Raw genomic sequence first — 20,513 nt, 5'->3', positions numbered from 1 at the left:
CCTCCTGCCTGCAGGGGGTGCTGTGTACAGGTGTAATGCTGCCTCTCTCTCTCCAGCCCACTGGGTCCGGCTCTCTCCTAAGGATGAGTACTTCCTGGGTCAGCCCATGTACTTCCAGGCCACTGCCTACTTTGCCACAGTGGAGCAGAGGCTGTACATCCACTCGTGTTACGTAACAGAGAAACCGGACCAGCACTCCCAGCCCCGTTTCCCTGTGATCGACAACTTGGGGTACGGCTCCTTCTGGGAGGGGAGGTGGGCAGGGGCCCTGAGAGCCTGCAGGGGTTCATCCTTGTCCTTGTCCCCAGGTGCATGGTGGACAGCAAGGCAGATGGCTGCCTGTCCAGGTTTGTCCCCTCCAAGCAGAAGGATGTGCTCCGCTTCACGATTGATGCCTTCCTCTTCCAGAAGAAGCTGTCCAGGAAGGTGCTGCTCTCAAAGGCTGCTCAGCCTTCTTGCTCTACTGATCCATTGTCTGCTTTTTCATTCATGATCTAGATGTGAACTAGACTGTGGCAGCTGTAGTGCCTAGAGCTGCCAGCTTGCCTTCACTGATGGCAGAAGGTCCTTCTCTGTCCCTCTATTGGCCTTGATCCCTTAATGCTGTGACCTTCCCTCTTGCAGCATGAAGTGACTGAGCTGTACATGCACTGTGTCATGGCTGTGGCTCCTGCTAAAGCAACACCAGGGACCAAGTCCTGCACCTACAGCAGAGCTCCAGTGAAGATGCTGAGAGCACCAGTGAGGATGTGGAGGGAGCAGAGGACTTTGGAGATGTTGGCCAGTGGACAGGTAGGGTCTGGCAGGAGGAGCTCCTGTAGGGGTGCGTGTCCTGCAGTTCAGCTGGATTGTTCTCCTTCTTCCTCCCCAGGTGCCTGAATGAAGGCTCCAGCCTGGCCCTTGTGACTCTCCTGCCTCCACTTGCCTTGTAATGGCAACATCTCAATAAAGCTGTGAAAGACCCTTCTGCCTACCCTTGTTTCTTTATGGTTTATAGGTTTGAATGGGGTGGAGGAATTCAAGGGAAGTATTTGTGGGGGTTCCCTTTCAAGAATGCTTCCCGTATTGCTGCCAATGAGGACTGAAAATGGCTGGAGTAATAAAGCGTTGTACTGGGGGAAGATGGCCGCACTATTCCTTGGGCAGGGCAGTGTGACTTTTTTTTACTGTGGGAGAGACAGAGGTGTTCAATATACTGGAAATCCTCCTGTTTCCGAGAGGGGTAGTGCTTATGGAGTGTGAGTTGCTACTGTAGTGCCCAGTAAGAGTGAGATCTGGTTTCCTATTCTAGGCTGCACAAACTGACTAAAAGAAACACAAGGAAGGGATTGTCAACAGGGGCTTGGTGTAAAGTAGGCCTTCCCTTCCTTGGCAGAGGAATAATACTGGTGCGTGAACATCAATGAATAATGGTACAGTTAGAATCTTGGAGGTCTTGTCTTATGGGTGTTGGTTTTACAGCAGTGGTAGTGGACAGTCATGAGAAGTATTAGGATTGAGACTGGATATCCCAGTACTTGACTGGGAAGACAGGTGTTCACAACCACTTTTACCAGCAGCACAGACTGCGTAGATTGAGACTGAACCCTTACTACACAAAGCCTCTCCCCTGTTTCAGTGTCCCATGTCATGATTTTCAAGTGAATCCTAGTCTTCCTTTGTGACTACCTATAATTTGCACAAATCCTGCTGGCCCACTAACACTGTCAATTATTAGCCCTACTGCACTGCCCTATTAAAGCTTCAAGGATTTAGGATAAACTATTTTATATAATGGTTCCAAAGGTGGCTTCTCAAAGCACTTGACATAATTACAGTAAGAATTCACAGGATAAAACAATTCCAATAGACAGAGGAGACCATGGATGGTGGTACTAAGGAAAGTAGAAGCAGAGGGGTAAAGAATGGAACCAGTTCAGTAAAGGCTCTTCTACAGAACAAGGTGTTGAGTCTGAATTTGAAGGAGTTTAGGGAAGGTGACTCTGGTATCCTTGGGGAGAGAGTTCCAGAGCTTGGGGGCATAACAGCAGAATGCCCTGTCACCCATACAGTGTAGACGGGCTTGGGGGACAGGAGACCAGAATTAGAAGAGTGAAGGTTATGAAGTGGGGAGTAGGGTGATAATAGATTAAACTGCAACTGAAATGTGAAGGCAAGTTCTACAGTTTATGCAAGAAAGGGTAATGTTAGGCTTTTATGGGACGGGGGTAATGGCAGCACTTTTGAGGACCGTTGGTACAACAGCAGTGCTCAAGGATTCATTTCCAAATATTGAGGACAATGGGTTATATACCCATCGTTCTTACCAAAGGCTCAGAGACCTTTCCACCACTAATTTATACAGGTTTGGTTCATTTGGGTTTTATCAGTTAAACATTTAATATTGTATGTCAGTTTGTTGATGCCTGTATATCGCAGTGATCTGCACACACACCTTTGACTGAATATGGGCTGCCAAACCTCTCCACCAAACTTATGTATCACGGTAGGTACACAAGAAGTTTATTTGTAATAACAGGGTTGTTGGTGCCAGTAGATTGGGTCAATTGCAAGGTAAGAACAGCATCACATTAACTGGAGATGATCCAGAGATTAACATGCAGCTCTGTACGCCAGATTAATACCGATTTGCAACTCGCTCGTCTGCTGACTTTAGTCCCCTGCTCAGTAATCACAATGTTCCCAATTGCAATGAGCCCAAGGAAACAGCTGCTGCTCTCTAGAGGACACTACAGGACAGGACTAAGTACAATTTCTGCAATAGACTAAGCAGTTTAGTGCCAAACTGATGGAACACTGAATCCTATGGGACAGTTCCGAATGTAGTAGCATCTTAATACTGAAATAATATCATAAACACCTCGTGATCTTAGGAATCTGTCGCTGTTAAAAAGTATTATAATAATAAGCTAAAATTGTACTGCAGCCACAACACAGTGGACTTGCAGCTCCTGTCCTGATCATACAGAAAGATGTCATCACTATAACACCTGTTAACAAACATAGCGCCTGCAGTCTGTGAAAGAGAGCTCTGAGGTAAATATTCCTTGCAGGGAAGTGAACTGAAAAACAGGCAAATACATCACTCAGATGAAGAGCAATGACTGTCGCTAAAGTAAGTGAGAGAGGGTACATCTACTGTATAGTAGTTCATCCACAGAAATTCAAACATAAATTTGTGACGCACCAGAGTACCACAAAGCTAGAAGCGTGCCTTCAACTGGAGTATTGTAGCACGACTATTTATAAGTAATATTAACTTATTCCAGGCGTTCATCTGGTTTAAGAATACGAATCGATGCCTTCAAATAGACCTTTAACAGTCCTTTGATGTAGAATTAAGAAAATGGGGAATTATCTGATCCCGTTCTCAATCCAGTAGTTTATGGACAGGCGCTCTCAGCGGACTGTGCGCAGGAGTGATGGGTGATGTGGAATTCTATGGGCTCAGTGGGACTCCGGGAGTCAACTCAGGGCTCTGCTGTAGATTCCTGTAGAACCGGTGTGAAATGATAATGTATCGTTGGCTGGTATTATTAATGTAACGTTTACTGGTACATTTCGGCCAAAACATATTTTCTTTCTTCTTTTTTTCAGGATGGAATAAACCTATTACTTGTTCCTTTGCAGCCTACGCATGCTGACGCAGCTACCCACCTGAATTACAAATTGTATGTTGGCCGTTCTGTTACACTATATTGATGAATCGTACAAAATCATAGGATCTATAAGCCTGAAGACTTGTCTTGTACAGTGACCTGATAAAAATCAAATTAATTACATTAATTTTTATGGAATTCCATTTCCAGTAGTGAGGCTTCCATAGTACACGGATGGAATAGTGGACGGTGGGCTTTTAATTTTTTTTTTATTTAATCATCAGAAATACAAAAACGAAGACAATATGAAATAAGATACATAAATAGACACTTCACATCCAGGAGAATTCACAATTATAAAAGCTGAAACTTTTTAAATATTTCCATTGTATGTCCTTTTTTACTTTAAAAAAAAACTCTTCTTTAGCTCAGCTGGCAAGGCCTGGGTTCGAGCCAATGCAGTGAGGCACGAACTAGGGTGGGAGCGGTGAGGGCACAAGGCCTGGAACCCGAATCCGTTACAATGACAAAAGGACAGACAATGAAATATGGGTTAATTCGAAGTCCCAAATGTGAGATATAAAGTCGGAAAGTTCTGAGTTTTTAAGTCGCAATTCTCAGTTACTAAGTCGGAATTCTGAGATACCATAGCACGTTTTTATTTTTACTCCCTGGCGGAAACGGGCTTCCATAGAAATGGTCAGATTCAGAGCCATTGCAGTTCGTGCTAATTAGAACAACGCCAGTACTGAACCCTCAGCACCGTACTGACTACTGAGCACAAGTTCAGCTGCTCGCCAGCTTTGTTACGCACAGTTTTGCATTGCTATTGAGCTCAGAGCAGGAGCTGATCTTCAGACAGTACCGTGTTAAAAAAGCAACATGAGCCAGGCAGGAGTCAAACCTACAATCTTCTGTTTCAAAGTCAGATGCGTTATACATTACGTCACTGGCCCTAATCTTACGGTGCTCAACTGCACCATAGTGACCTCAGCGCCACTACTAGTAATACATCGCCCCCGGCCAAAATTGCTTAGTAAAAAAAAACATTTTCTATACTGTCTGTTTAAAAATATTATATCTTTAAAAAAGACAAAGGGTTTGTGTGTCGCGCTAAAGTTTCGATTCATTTCGAATGCAAAGAAAAAACATTTTCTTCCAAGAAATCATAAATTTGTCTCATCCTCCATACTATAATTCTCTCTTGTAGTAGTAAAGCATTTTGAGTCAAACCGAACAATATATTAAAGGAACAAGTAATAGGTTTATTCCATGCTGAAAAGAGAAGAGAGAAAACACAACGTTTCAGCTGTAGAACCTTCTTCAGGTTTGTTTTCTCTCTTCTCTTTTCAGCATGGAATAAACCTACAGTAGTACTTGTTCCTTTGCAGATACGCATGCTGACGTAGCTACCCACCTGAATATATTAAACGTTTCATCCATACGATTAACATAATGTTCTCCTGAATAACTACAGTAAATGACAAAGCCTTAGAGCCACAGAGAAAAACAAATTGCATTTAAAGTAATTTTAAAGGCTCGAGATAACATTGCACTATAAACGCAAATGTCTGTCTTCTTTGTGGCGCTTACTTTTTGTTGCTTTAGCAAATTTCATGCAGTTTATTTCTGACACAAGACATAACAAGCTTGTGTATTTATGACAAAAAAGCAGGGCAGCAATTTATATCGGCCTTGAAATTGATATTGTTAAAAAGTGAGTTAAATGCAGATATAGTAAATATATGTTCTCATATAATGGTGTGTTTTTTTGTCTAAAAATCCTTCATGAATGGTTTAACAGACACCTTGCATAATTAAAAAAATATATATTTACGAATTTTAACTTTTTATACAGTAAAGTTTTGTTGTGAACATGAGCCCTGTTTATCGATGTCACCAACACAGTTCTGGATTTTATTCTGCCTTCCTATGGACATTGGAATTTTCTTTCACACAACAGCTCGCATGTATGGTAGCGTATTAGCGCCAGGGATAAAAAGAATGATGTTGGCTTTTAAATGATAAACCATTTGCGTTTATACAAAATCACAATGCGTTGTCGCAGACATTGGGACATACTCTGTTTAAACATCTGTCGTTTTCTCTTATATTGGCTCCTGTGCTTCGGTCCATTTGAGAGAGAAGACACTGAAAAAGTCTTGTGAAAGTGGATTTTGCACCTGCGCCAGTGCTGTAGTGGTATCATACAGACACCCATACAAATCCATCACACGTTGGAAGCTCTGGAAGGCAACGTAAAATATTGCTCTGTCCGTTGGTGGATTAGGTATGCATGCTACATTTCAACGTAAAATGCAATGTAAAAAGATCAAATTTGTTTCAAAGTCGATTAATGTAAAAACCGATAAAGCTCATGTTTTTTATCTAGTTTTATCTATATCTATATCTATATCTAGTTTTTCAAAGGTCTTAAAAAAATGTTTATCGCAATTGTGAAAGTTAGAGAAGGTGTACCAGCGCGTGCCTTTATATCGCCAGCTTCAGTCTCGCCTGTAGCTGCGAGAAGGTTAAAAGCGTACAAGTGATCTGTCTTTCGTCAAAATAATTGCTGGAGCAGCAGGACGTAGAGTACCATCCAGCAGCTGTAGATGGTGCTCGGGTAAGCGCTAATTCTGTTTTCAGCACAGGGAGCAAGAATGAGCTCAGTCCGGCTCCCAGCAGAATCCATTCTGGTTTGGTTGCTGTCAGACTGTGCATCTGAGGCTTTTTGGATCGCAACGTGAAAAAAAAGAACAAAAAACAATTGCTCACATCGTGTTACTTCTACCAGAGGATAGGAAGATATCACTTAAAAAAATCAGCAATTAATATTTGGATCCGTGGCCTCATACTAATTATTTAACTATCAGATTGTGTTTCTGCAACATTTCGTGCACAGTATGCCGTATTCAACAATAAAACAACAGTCACAACGAGGCCTTTACACCCAGTCTGGGGTATTTTCCCCTTTTATATTTTTGCCACTTTATATCGAACCTGTTATACTCCCAGAAGTGCGCAGTAGCTTATACTTAATACAAATATACAATTCAACGCTGGTATAAACAGATGTGTGCCATGTCTGCCTTTGTAAGCATTTGTTTAAAAAATAAGTTCACAATATGTTAAAAACACAAAAAGCACAAACTTAATAATACAACGATACAAAATCAAATCCAAATCATAAAGCCAATTAAGTACCTATCCTTTGAAAACAGAGAACACCTTTATATCTACAATAAAAAAGTGACATTTGTATCTACTTTTGAATTACTGTACAAAGCAGACAGAGTATTCCCTGAATTCAAAGATCAGATCTTGGCCAAAACAAGACAATCAGACATGAGCTGAATTCGGAACAAGAGCCTCTGCTTCGTCGTTTATTGAGCTTTTGATCAAAGTCTGAGTGAAAAAAGATCAGCTATTTTAACAAAATACGCAAAGGGCACCTTCCTTCAAGCCGGAGTCAAACTGGTGACCTAAGGATTCCCTCTTGTTTCAACTACAGTCCTCCACTCTACCAACTGAGTTATCAACAGATGTCAGGAGCTGCTCTCTGGCACATACTGCCCAATGTAGTGAAATGTTCCGGATGATTTAAATCCCAGATTGACATCGTTTCCAACTCGTTTCCTTAGTCTTGTTTACCTTGAATTTAAGCCACAAACCAGGATTCTACTGTATAAACTTCCGGAGATATTACAAAATGTTTGATGGAGCATCAATCATTCCAGGCGGAAATTGACTCCTTTTTCTTTCTCGAGGGATCATATTAAACATTTAATTTGGATCGAGAAGAGGATCACCATGAGACACAAAACAAACAGTTTCATTCTGTCTTTATTAGAATCTGTATCACAGCTAATGCATGTAAAGCCTTTAGTATGCGAGAGTGAGTGTTCAGTTATGCCAGGGAGTGTGAGAAAAGAGAACTGAAATTTAGTAAATTAATATTTAAATAGAGTGTAAATCTTCAAAGTGTCACTGCAAAATTATTACAGGGGTCTACCAGCTGCCGGACGTACTTGTTTTGGGACTATTTCCAATAAGTACCGCATTAGTAGTTGTGTGTCCTTACTGGTATCTTTTAAACATTCAGTTATATACAAACGGGACAGAGACACAGTAATAATCCGATTTTAACGTGTCCTGCATTTTAACTTACTGAACAGATAAATTGAAATGTTCTGATTCAGAGCCCCTGCAGTTCGTGCTAATTAGAACCACAACAATACTCCTGAGTCCTGACCACCACACTGAGCAAAGGTTCAGCTGAACTCTGACTTTGTTCAGCACAACTTGTTGTTGCAGTTGAGCTCAGAGCTGGAGATGATCTCCATATTCTACCACACTAACTAGTCCTAAACGTAGTACACACTTTTTAAAAACAATTTAAAATATTACACAAAGGCTGTAAAGCACACTCTAAATCGATCCGAATATTTGATTTCCGCGATCCGTTTAGGCAACATTAGGCAACGTGGCGCTTCTCCAGCAAAGCATTTCTCAGTTTTGTGAACTACTGGTGCTTTTAACACACCAACTTACGCAACTCGTCAGGATGGCCGAGTGGTCTAAGGCGCCAGACTCAAGGACTCCTGTCTTTCCATTGCTTGGGTGTTCTGGTCTCTGAATAGAGGCGTGGGTTCAAATCCCACTCCTGACAGCTTTTCCCTCTCTTGCATTTTTCCTGTCTTCTTGTGCTCGCTGACAACGACAGAAAGAAGAAAACGGAGAAACAGGCTTGCAGGCACATGATGGGCAGGGAAATGCTTCGTGAACACTTCAATGTGATTAGCAGAAAGTCAAATAGGCTTCGATTTCTCCCTTAGGAACTGTTTGGGGTGCCTGTAATCGAGTAAAGATTCACGGTCAAGGTATGCATTCAAAGGTGAAAGACCGAAATATAAATCCAGAAGCAGATGTATTAAAACATATTGTTTTCCTTGCGGTTTCCCCTGTATTTCATTAAATGTGGCATTGTGAAATCAGCCTGTAGCCCTACGGAATGCAGCCACTCTCCCGGTGACAGCGGCAGGAGCCGAGAGGATTAAATCAGAGCTCGAACAGAGAGTTAAAAAAATATGGGCAACTAGAACATAGATCATAGAACATTTTTATTAAACTTTCCTATCTGCTCGGCCTTACTGAAGTATTTTAGCTGCATTTTAGCTTCTATTTATATACTTTACAGTAGATAGTGTTTAGTAAGAGAAGAGAGATACAAGCGCTAAACCCCCACTATAACCAAACCTTAACTAAAGCAGGAAGATCTGTTGCTTTAGCAAATTTCATGCAGTTTATTTCTGACACAAGACATAACAAGCTTGTGTATTTATGACAAAAAAGCAGGGCAGCAATTTATATCGGCCTTGAAATTGATATTGTTAAAAAGTGAGTTAAATGCAGATATAGTAAATATATGTTCTCATATAATGGTGTGTTTTTTTGTCTAAAAATCCTTCATGAATGGTTTAACAGACACCTTGCATAATTAAAAAAATATATATATTTACGAATATTAACCTTTTATACAGTAAAGTTTTGTTGTGAACATGAGCCCTGTTTATCGATGTCACCAACACAGTTCTGGATTTTATTCTGCCTTCCTACGCACATATGAATTTTCTTTCACACAACAGCTCGCATGTATGGTAGCGTATTAGCGCCAGGGATAAAAAGAATGATGTTGGCTTTTAAATGATAAACCATTTGCGTTTATACAAAATCACAATGCGTTGTCGCAGACATTGGGACATACTCTGTTTAAACATCTGTCGTTTTCTCTTATATTGGCTCCTGTGCTTCGGTCCATTTGAGAGAGAAGACACTGAAAAAGTCTTGTGAAAGTGGATTTTGCACCTACGCCAGTGCTGTAGTGGTATCATAAAGACACCCATACAAATCCATCAAACGTTGGAAGCTCTGGAAGGCAACGTAAAATATTGCTCTGTCCGTTGGTGGATTAGGTATGCATGCTACATTTCAACGTAAAATGCAATGTAAAAAGATCAAATTTGATTCAAAATCGATTAATGTAAAAACCGATAAAGCTCATGTTTTTTTATCTAGTTTTATCTATATCTATATCTAGTTTTTCAAAGGTCTTAAGAAAATGTTTATCGCGATTGTGAAAGTTCGAGAAGGTGTACCAGCGCGTGCCTTTATATCGCCAGCTTCAGTCTCGCCTGTAGCTGCGAGAAGGTTAAAAGCGCACAAGTGATCTGTCTTTCGTCCAAATAATTGCTGGAGCAGCAGGACGTAGAGCACCATCCAGCAGCTGTAGACGATGTTCGAGGAAGAGCTAATTCTGTTTTCAGCACAGGGAGCAAGAATGAGCTCAGTCCGGCTCCCAGCAGAATCCATTCTGGTTTGGTTGCTGTCAGACTGTGCATCTGAGGCTTTTTGGATCGCAACGTGAAAAAAAAGAACAAAAAACAATTGCTCACATCGTGTTACTTCTACCAGAGGATAGGAAGATATCACTTAAAAAAATCAGCAATTAATATTTGGATCCGTGGCCTCATACTAATTATTTAACTATCAGATTGTGTTTCTGCAACATTTCGTGCACAGTATGCCGTATTCAACAATAAAACAACAGTCACAACGAGGCCTTTACACCCAGTCTGGGGTATTTTCCCCTTTTATATTTTTGCCACTTTATATCGAACCTGTTATACTCCCAGAAGTGCGCAGCAGCTTCTACTTAATAAAATATACAATTCACCGCTGGTATAAACAGATGTGTGCCATGTCTGCTTTTGTAAGCATTTGTTTCAAAAATAAGTTCACAATATGTTAAAAACACAAAAAGCACAAACTTAATAATACAACGATACAAAATCAAAACCAAATCATAAAGCCAATTAAGTACCTATCCTTTGAAAACAGAGAACACCTTTATATCTACAATAAAAAAGTGACATTTGTATCTACTTTTGAATTACTGTACAAAGCAGACAGAGTATTCCCTGAATTCAAAGATCAGATCTTGGCCAAAACAAGACAATCAGACGTGAGCTGAATTCAGAACAAGAGCCTCTGCTTCGTCGTTTATTGAGCTTGTGATCAAAGTCTGAGTGGAAAAAGATCGGCTATTTTAACTGTTTGAATGAAATACACAAAGGGCACCTTCCTTCGACCCAGTGTCAAACCAGCAACCTAAGGATTCCCTCTTGTTTCCACTACAGTCCTCCGCTCTACCAACTGAGCTACCAACAGATGTCAGAAGATGCTCTCTGGCATATACTGTCCGATGTAGTGAAATGTTCCGGATGATTTAAATCCCAGATCGACATCGTTTCCAACTCGTTTCCTTAGTCTTGTTTACCTTGAATTTAAGCCACATACCAGGATTCTACTGTATAAACTTCCGGAGATATTACAAAATGTTTGATGGAGCATCAATCTTTCCAGGCGGAAATTGACTCCTTTTCTTTCTCGAGGGATCATATTAAACATTTCATTTGGATCGAGAAGAGGATCACCATGAGACACAAAACAAACAGTTTCATTCTGTCTTTATTAGAATCTGTATTACAGCTAATGAATGTAAAGCCTTTAGTATGCGAGAGTGAGAGTTCAGTTATGCCAGGGAGTGTGAGAAAAGAGAACTGAAATTTAGTAAATTAATATTTAAATAGAGCGTAAATCTTCAAAGTGTCACTGCAAAATTATTACAGGGGTCTACCAGCTGCCGGACGTACTTGTTTTGGGACTATTTCCAATAAGTACCGCATTAGTAGTTGTGTGTCCTTACTGGTATCTTTTAAACATTCGGTTATATACAAACGGGACAGACACAGTGATAATCTGATTTTAACATGTCCTGCATTTTAACTTACTGAACAGATAAATTGAAATGTTCTGATTCAGAGCCCCTGCAGTTCATGCTAATTAGAACCACAACAATACTCCTGAGTCCTGAGCACCACACTGAGCAAAGGTTCAGCTGAACTCTGACTTTGTTCAGCACGACTTGTTGTTGCAGTTGAGCTCAGAGCTGGAGATGATCTCCATATTCTACCACACTAACTAGTCCTAAACGTAGTACACAGTACACACTTTTTAAAAACAATTTAAAATATTACACAAAGGCTGTAAAGCACACTCTAAATCGATCCGAATATTTGATTTCCGCGATCCGTTTAGGCAACATTAGGCAACGTGGCGCTTCTCCAGCAAAGCATTTCTCAGTTTTGTGAACTACTGGTGCTTTTAACACACCAACTTACGCAACTCGTCAGGATGGCCGAGTGGTCTAAGGCGCCAGACTCAAGGACTCCTGTCTTTCCATTGCTTGGGTGTTCTTGTCTCTGAATAGAGGCGTGGGTTCAAATCCCACTCCTGACAGCTTTTCCCTCTCTTGCATTTTTCCTGTCTTCTTGTGCTCGCTGACAACGACAGAAAGAAGAAAACGGAGAAACAGGCTTGCGGGCACATGATGGGCAGGGAAATGCTTCGTGAACACTTCAATGTGATTAGCAGAAAGTCAAATAGGCTTCGATTTCTCCCTTAGGAACTGTTTGGGGTGCCTGTAATCGAGTAAAGATTTACGGTCAAGGTATGCATTCAAAGGTGAAAGACCGAAATATAAATCCAGAAGAAGATGTATTAAAACATATTGTTTTCCTTGCGGTTTCCCCTGTATTTCATTAAATGTGGCATTGTGAAATCAGCCTGTAGCCCTACGGAATGCAGCCACTCTCCCGGTGACAGCGGCAGGAGCCGAGAGGATTAAATCAGAGCTCGAACCGAGAGTTAAAAAAATATGGGCAACTAGAACATAGATCATAGAACATTTTTATTAAACTTTCCTATCTGCTCGGCCTTACTGAAGTATTTTAGCTGCATTTTAGCTTCTATTTATATACTTTACAGTAGATAGTGTTTAGTAAGAGAAGAGAGATACAAGCGCTAAACCCCCACAATAACCAAACCTTAACTAAAGCAGGAAGATCAGTTTCTGCTCGAGACAGACGTTTTCTGAACTGTAAATCTCTGGCTGGAGACGCTGTGTGTCCGGACTCAGAGGTTGTATAAGAAAAGACTCGGAGAGCTGCAGGCGCCGCTCATTGCTCTGCGCTCCCCGTGCGGAATGCGCGTGTCCTCCATCCTTCATTACCTTCATACACTCCTCTCAAACCATATCAAACTCCTGGAATATTTCGGTGAACAGATACTGGATCTTTCTTTCCGAGATCATGGGCAGAAACAATAAACACGGTGAAAACAGGAAGGTATTCTGATCGTATAGAGAAATGCGCAAAAATACATTTCCTAAAATCCAATAAAATCTAGTTACATTCTGATGCTATTTTGATGTATCTGAATAGTTTTGGCACAGTTGTTACAGCAAAGAGACAAATAAACTTTTTTAAATTTCATTCGAGCTGTAGTTTTGAAAATGTTTTTTCAATTCTCTAAATAATACAAACACAAACACCCGTTGTAAGCGTCTGACCATTGATATTCTTGAATTATAAGACCGTACACACGCTGGCAGGCAGTTCAGCGAATATGATGCCCCTGCAGGGGCCGAATATTAGACAGACGTATACATACAGTCATCGTGTGGAGTTTATTCCTCCTCTGCCGCAGTCTTTGCCTCTTGTCACATTTGTGCTTAATTGTCGATTTTTTGTATAGAACACCGAATATCTTGAGGAAGCCTGTCAAGCGAAGACTGATGGATTATTGAGGTGCAAACACTGGTTCAAAATCAACACCCTCTGCTATTGCCGTTGTTTCTTTGATAATTTCTTCAAATTCCTCATCTGACCTTCAATATCGAGGGATATTGAGCATAATACCATACAAATTGTAACTTTCTTTTGATTGCCAGTTTTATTAAAATGCCATCCCCTTTTACAGTTATTTTAGATGTTTGGCAAGGCGTTATATCCCCCCTCTCACCCTCAGCTAAAATATTTTAAAAGTACAACAACATTACATTATATTGAACAGCGTTTATGTTAACATTTATATTCAAATTAAGGTAAATATACGAAAATATTAAAATAGAACTCCGGCGATCTGTTGTTTTTGCTTGACAAGTTCTCGAACAGTTTTGCATTGTTTTTTAAATTACTTTAGCTGAAGATGCAACGGGAGCATAAGTGAATTCTCCCTCACTCACTGAAACATATAATTCTATGGGTGAATACTAACTGCTTGCAAGTTGCCAATGTCGGTAATTATTGGAAATTCCCGGTAATGTTGACTCTGGTACTCAATTGTTTGAGTAAATATCAAAATAGTTCAGGTTTTGCGGAACAATTAAATTTTTGCGGTGATGATGTTTACTATAGGAAGAAGTGCGTCCCTGGGTGGGATCAAAAAACCCACCTGGGGATTAATAACCGAAAACGCTAACCGATTGCACCACAGAAATGCTTACACCTTGCTTTTTTTCATTTACATACTTTTGGTGAACAAAAAAATTCGCTCGCATTTCATCTTTCGCAAGCTGTATGATTTAAAAAAAAACAAGTTGTTCTGCAAAGGAAATGAATAAACGCATTAAACCAAATCAAGACCTCTTTGAGTGTCCCAAATTACATGTTCTGTAAAACAAGACAGGAAAAAAAAAGGTACCGCTGGAATTCGGACCCAGGATTTCCTCTTTATGAAACAGGTCTTTTAACCAGCTTTACCACAGCACTGGCAGAATACTATTCTTATACAGGTGGGTACCCACCCTCAAACCTTTGTTCTCTCGCTATTTTACCTTTGCCTACTGCCCTGTCTCTCTCACACCTGAAGAAGGCTCCACGGGCGAAACGTTGTGTTCTCGTTCTTCTTTTTTTCAGCATGGAATAAACGTATTACCTATTCTTTACAGCCTCTTGGACACACCGCTCTGAGACATCTGAGGTCGATGTGCGCTGAGCCTGGTCGCCGAGCAAAATCATGCCCAAGGGGGGTGGCTCTCGTGACGAGGTGGCCGAGTGGTTAAGGCGATGGACTGCTAATCCATTGTGCTTTGCACGCGTGGGTTCCAATCCCGTTCTCGTCGGTTTATGTTTTCGACTTGTGATCCGTTTCTAAGTCGGACTTGCTTTCTTTAGCTACTGTAGTAGAGCAGTAATATTTCTAGCGTTGCCTGAACATGGCGTACAGCAGTAGCTGACAGATATAGTCTCTTAATATTTAGGTTAAATTTATGCTTTGTACTGCTTTCACCTGATATTAATAGTAGTCCTGATGAACGATTTAGGGACATGGCGCATCTTGAAAATGTTCTTGTTAATTTCAGTTTGGAAAAGATGCACTCACCAGAAGCAGAAACTGGTCGTATCTGCAAAATGCGCAATGCAATAGCAATGTCTTGCTATGAGTCCTTACCTGTTACAGGAGGCGTTGTAGGACTTTTTTAGTTCAGAAAAAGCTATCAATTCATCTTACATTTCTACTCCATCAATATTAGCAATGCTATCTTTACTAAGCTCTAAATATAGCTCTAAATAAATGCAAATTTTAAAATACATTTTAAAATAAATGCTATTCCATATGTTGTAACTTTGTGGTATTTAGAAATGTACACTGTGGACTTTATTTCACTTCTTGTTCCTAAGTCAGATTTTTAGTGCTTCCGAACGTTACTTAAAAAACCTGGACTGACAGCTCACCCGATCTGTTTGTGATCCGACCATGGAGTCGGGGGCTGTACCAAGCGCACGTTCCTTCCCAATGCTGAGGCGATCATTCGGAAGATGGGTGTGAAGATAGACAAGCTTTGTCGACTAAAAAACAAGGCAGGATATGCAAGAATACTAATCACTGGCGACAGTTATGCTCTCTTACTATTGAGACTCCTACATTGCGAGTTTTTTTGAAGACTTTGAAACTAAAGGAAAGTGGAGACAAATGAAACGGGCACGGGCACGGTGAACCCACGATCTTCGGTTTACAAAACCGACGCCTTACCACTTGGCCACCGCACCTTCGAGGAAATATGGGAATAATGTTGTCCAAATTATTTTTTTCTGAATCTGGTTTACATCGCCTGGAGGCAGCAACAACAATAAAAGGGATACTTAACAAGGAGATACGCTGTAGCAGTGCGACTCCAACAGATTCTCCTGAAGAGGCTGGAGGTTTAAGCCAGCTCCTTAGAGCACTCGGCCACGTTACTCTCAACAGAGTTGTTGTTTGACCTAGTGTTTTTATAACGCGTGGAATTGACCGCAGCTTCGTTTTCTGAGATGCTTTCTCTCACGTGGTGAAATCTCGACCTCTTTGGCATCTCTGGCTATAGTTCTTCTGTAGAGCAGGCTTTCACACCTCTGCTTTTAGTGCCCTTGAAGTCATTTTATTTTTACAGGAAGACGCATTCCCTAACGAACTCTCCTGTTTTAGAAATGCTTCATAAGGCGTGTTTGATTCAACGGACAAACAGTATACTAATTGTACAATGCAGATTTATGCGGCATTCGTACTGGATTTGAGTGGGATTCTGAAATACTTCTTGCAAAGGTATTCAGACTTTCTTGAACCTATAATAAAAAAAACAGACCTGAAACTCCCTAACTTCCAATCTCTGATGTTGCTGTCCTTAAACTCGGACGTGAAGTTCTGCAGACGTGTGCATAATGTCCTGTTTTCTTACAGTGTAGACATTTTGCTGTTCACGCTCCGCATTCATCTGCTTTGTGCATTGTTAGTCCGCACCTGTAACATGTAATGTCAGCCGTCCCCTGTTCTTCTATATCTCTAGCATGACTGCGTCCGGCTGCTCGGCTTTTGTTTGTAAAGTTTGAGCGAGCGCCCCGTTCAGTGTCACTTTGTCACTGTGGTCAGAAAGCATTCTTGATTCTGCTTGAGCTGCTTCATGAATTCTAGCGACTGTAAGAGCTCTTTCCAAAGTCAGCCCTTCCTCCTGCAGCAATTTATAGTCTCTTATGTGCACATTTTTCCACAAGTTGATATCTTAACATGTCAGTTTCCAATACTCCAAAGTCACAAGATTTAGCCAGTTCTCTTAGTGCAGTCACAAAAGCAACAACAGATTCGTCCTGAGACTGAGTTCTCTGCCTAAATTTATGCCGTTCCAAAACCACTTTTCTCCGCGGTGTAAAGTAAGCGTCTAAGGCAGCTACAGTCTGTTCATATGTACCTTTTTCTCCAGGGAGGTTGGCGAAAATCCGCTGCACGGGAGCCCCGATACAGTGCAGTAATGTAGCCCGTCTCACGGCATCCTGAGCTTCTGTAGATCCACTGGCTATTTAAAAAAATCTGTACGACTCCATCCATATCTTGTATTCCGTATACAAATACGGAGGTCCGAGGTTCAGTAGAAATGGTGGAAAAAGCTGAGCATAAGCAAAGCTTCTCGGCGCGGCTACCATATCTTCCATGGCGAAAGCTAAACGAAAAGTCCGAAAATTCAGAAGTTCGTTTCTACCAGCAAGAGAACTAAAATCAGCAGTGTTCCGCTCGCTTTGAGTCCGTTAACCACTCATCTCTCGTCGCCATAAATGTTGTGTATCTTAATAAGGAGACGTTTTCATATTATTTTAACTATTTTATTAACTACACAGATCACGCCCTTACACCATACTGTATATTCCCGCCTTCTACTCTCTCGTTCTGTTGTCTCGCGATGTCTACTCACTAAACTACATTTAGCATGACTTCTTGTTGCAGTTGAGCTCAAAGCTAGAGATGATCTCCATATTCTACCGCCGTAACTAATCCGAAACGTAGTACACAGTACACACTTTTTAAGTGAACTCAGGTTGTTAAAAAATTAAACCAGCGCCCTGTCACAGAAACGCACCCCAGTCTCCCGCGCAACAAGCGGAGGTACTCAGCACTATACTAAAGAGGAGCGCTTGTCTGCAGCTGAGCGTCAGCTCTGTTTACTGTCAGCAGTCATTTCCTCATTTCCAAATACTTTTTCACCTGCTTTCAGCTTTTAAACTAAACGCTCAAGAAGTAATTAATGTCAGTTGGAAGTCTGTTTCTGTTGTCTCAGCTCTTGATAAAGAAAAGCCGTGCATGGGAGACTCCCTCTCTGAAGAAGTTTGCAGTCACCCTGCGAGGGAGAAGAGCCATCAATCACCGAGGCAACCACTGAGACAGTTAACATTAAACACGTGAAATGCGAGATGTTGTGATTTTTTTCCCGCTTAGGGCTTCTATCGTTTCTACTCTAACGAGAAAGACCTCTTTATTAGAAGTGAGATTTTAACAAACGTCTCCAGGGTTAACTGCGACCTGAACGTAACGCCTTAGACCACCAGCCATCTGGCCTGTGGCACTTAGAGCAGTGCTCAATAAAAATGATCAAAAACCGAAAGCGCTTCTTATGCGGATCAGTATATTCCGATACCACTGGTTCTGCAGAAGAAATAAGAAAAGCCGAACTCAAAGCAGTGTGTTGCCATTACGGGTACTCTGCAGCTGCTTTAAGATCTACTCACACCGTGTTGCCATTAAGGCTACCTAGTTAAAAAAAAAACTTATCGTCATCTTTTTGAACGTGATTATTAGACACCCGTTAAATCTCCACCGAGGTTTCTTGAGAGATCGTTCAGCGAGCGAGTATTAAAAAACTACGTCGCTTCCAACCTCTGCTCTCACTGTAAACTCGGACGTGATGTTCTGCAGAGTTGCAGTGTGCCTTTCCTCTTGTCGTATTCAAGAGTACTCACTGTGTGAGCTCCTCACTGCGTGTTCTGTACTCTACTGTGATTTAATTTAGATGATTACGTGGAGTAGAGTGACAAGAACTACTTGAACATTTTCGGTTTGTGAAATGAAACACTAAATACACTACTGTAAATACAAGTAATGGACATTTAAAATAACCACAGTACAGCTAGAAGAGTGAAAGATAAAAGACTATTTAGGATGACATTCACAATAGACACAATAAGAACAGCACAACCGCCCGAACAGGGACTTGAACCCTGGGCCCTCAGATTAAAAGTCTGATGCTCTACCGACTGAGCTATCCGGGCTCTGAAAGAAGGTCAACACTGTCGGGATGACCACTGACAGACTTTATCCAGAAGCGACGGCACCACTCCCAGTAGAATGAGTGAGAAATACAGCATGACATGGGTAGTTAAGGGGCTCCCACAATCCATCTTTCCTCACATTACTGATTTTTTTCAATAGCATTTTGACCTTTTTTCACATTCAGATTTTTTTCTCATTTAATAAAATCTTTTAATCAACAACATTAAAATGCGACTGGTGCAATCAGCATCCATTTTTTCAGGATAGTCGAGCGGTTTAAAACAGCAAATTCACAGCTTCGTGTCTTTTAAGCTTTGTGTTTCACTCTCCAAATAGAGGCACGGGTTCAAATCCCACTCCCGACAGTCAGGCGTTTTACCCTGTCTTTTTTACCTGCCTTTACACGGTTTCAGTCTTGTTGTGCTCACTGACAATCACAGTACGAGGGAAACGGAGAAACTGCTTAGCAAAAACATAACAGACAGAAAAAAGCTTCGTAAATACGTGAATGTGATTAGCAGCAGTAAGGTATGCATTCAGGTGTTTAAGGCTGATTTATAACAGCAGCAGAAGAAAGGTGCAGCACAATGCAATTTGTGAGAATTCGCGGGTTTTTATGCTGCTTGGACTTCTTTCAAGCCTATGAAGTGACCCCCGTTTTATTTTCATTTTCAAACTTCAGAACCGAATAACAAAGAGGTTTCATGTGTGACAGCATTCCGTTGCAAATACCGTTTCCACGATGTATTCAGCGACGGGAATGAAATATTTAGTGCTGGCTCAAATGCGAGGAATTTCAGAAAAACCTGGAAAAGCAACGCTTGCAGTAAATGACAAATCTAAAGCGTGTAGTCAGCATGAAGAGAACAACGCAATGCTCTGTAAAAACGATCTGAAGCCGCAATTACTCTTTTATCTCGGGCAGTTCATTCCGATACGATGTTTCCGCAGAATAAATTAAATGCCGAACTTGCCAAGCAAGTTTAATACTTGCTTGTGAGCCCTAGATAAATTGGCTGCTGCAATTTCAGCAAGCGGAGTTCTGCTCAGCTGCCTGTAGTACACATTGCTGATTCCTTTTGTGAGGGCACGGGCAATCTTTCAACGATAAGGCTGACGTGCCTGTCGAAATTGTGTTTCCCTTTCACTGTGTTGTATTTGCCCTACTAGTACAACATCAATTGTGTTGTCATCATTGCCCATTGGTTTGTCTTGTTGTCATTGTGTATTTTACATTACAGGAACTGAAAGTACTGAACTGAAGGTACTGAAGGTAGGAACTGAAAGTACAGACTGCTTTAATTATAAGAAAGTTTTTTTTCTGCTGTTCTCTTTCCTGATGTATTTGAAGGCTATTGGGCAGCAAGGATTTATCTTCCTGAACTCTCTATATAAGATATGGGTCCATGATCATCTTAGTTTAGATGTACCTTTTAAAGGTGGTATTATTCTCCATTGTTCAGCCTTCAGACATACTTGGAAAGTTTTAGGCACAGACATAATCTTTCTTAATCCCCTTTTATCCTGAGGAGACGTCCCAGACGAGCTTGCCCCCTGGGAATATTCACTGTGCTCTTCAGGATTTTTTTCTGAATCTACACAGATTTTTTCTCCTTCAAACATGTCACCACTGTCTGTGCTGCCGTGTGCAGCCCATGCATCTTCTGTATCTCCTGATGAACTTCTGAGCTCTGTGTTGCCTTCCAAACTATGTCTCTCACTTTGACTTGAAATATGGACTATAGATTGTATACTGTCATCTGGTTTTGAATCCTTACCAATACTCACCTCCTTCTGCGCCCTAAGCACTTGGATTCTTACTTTTTTTCTATCTTCATGCCAAATCACTGATAACCATTTCCTGTTGCTGGAGCAATCCTCTCCAAGGACTCTGTTTGACAGTGTTGACCACATATTGTCATGCCACTTAATTTTTTTTTC

General features: G+C 41.1%; 4 non-coding genes across 4 annotated transcripts; 3 read left to right on the top strand and 1 right to left on the bottom strand.

Annotated features, from left to right (window-relative positions):
* The first annotated feature begins 8,157 nt into the window (after positions 1-8,157).
* trnal-caa (transfer RNA leucine (anticodon CAA)) lies at positions 8,158-8,268 on the top strand. Its single transcript has 2 exons — positions 8,158-8,195; positions 8,223-8,268. It is a non-coding gene; the product is annotated as a tRNA-Leu (tRNA).
* Positions 8,269-11,846: 3,578 nt separating this feature from the next.
* Positions 11,847-11,957, top strand: trnal-caa (transfer RNA leucine (anticodon CAA)). The gene is made up of 2 exons: positions 11,847-11,884; positions 11,912-11,957. It is a non-coding gene; the product is annotated as a tRNA-Leu (tRNA).
* A 2,583-nt stretch (positions 11,958-14,540) lies between these two features.
* On the top strand, positions 14,541-14,622 carry trnas-gcu (transfer RNA serine (anticodon GCU)). The gene has a single exon. It is a non-coding gene; the product is annotated as a tRNA-Ser (tRNA).
* A 3,876-nt stretch (positions 14,623-18,498) lies between these two features.
* Positions 18,499-18,571, bottom strand: trnak-uuu (transfer RNA lysine (anticodon UUU)). The gene has a single exon. It is a non-coding gene; the product is annotated as a tRNA-Lys (tRNA).
* Positions 18,572-20,513: the final 1,942 nt, after the last annotated feature.

Source organism: Lepisosteus platostomus, assembly GCF_059453375.1.
Source record: "Lepisosteus platostomus isolate fLepPlt1 chromosome 5 unlocalized genomic scaffold, fLepPlt1.hap1 SUPER_5_unloc_4, whole genome shotgun sequence".
Taxonomy (NCBI): Eukaryota; Metazoa; Chordata; class Actinopteri; order Semionotiformes; family Lepisosteidae; genus Lepisosteus; species Lepisosteus platostomus.
Note: the sequence above shows the minus strand (reverse complement) of the source record. Positions and strands in the feature narration are given on the sequence as shown.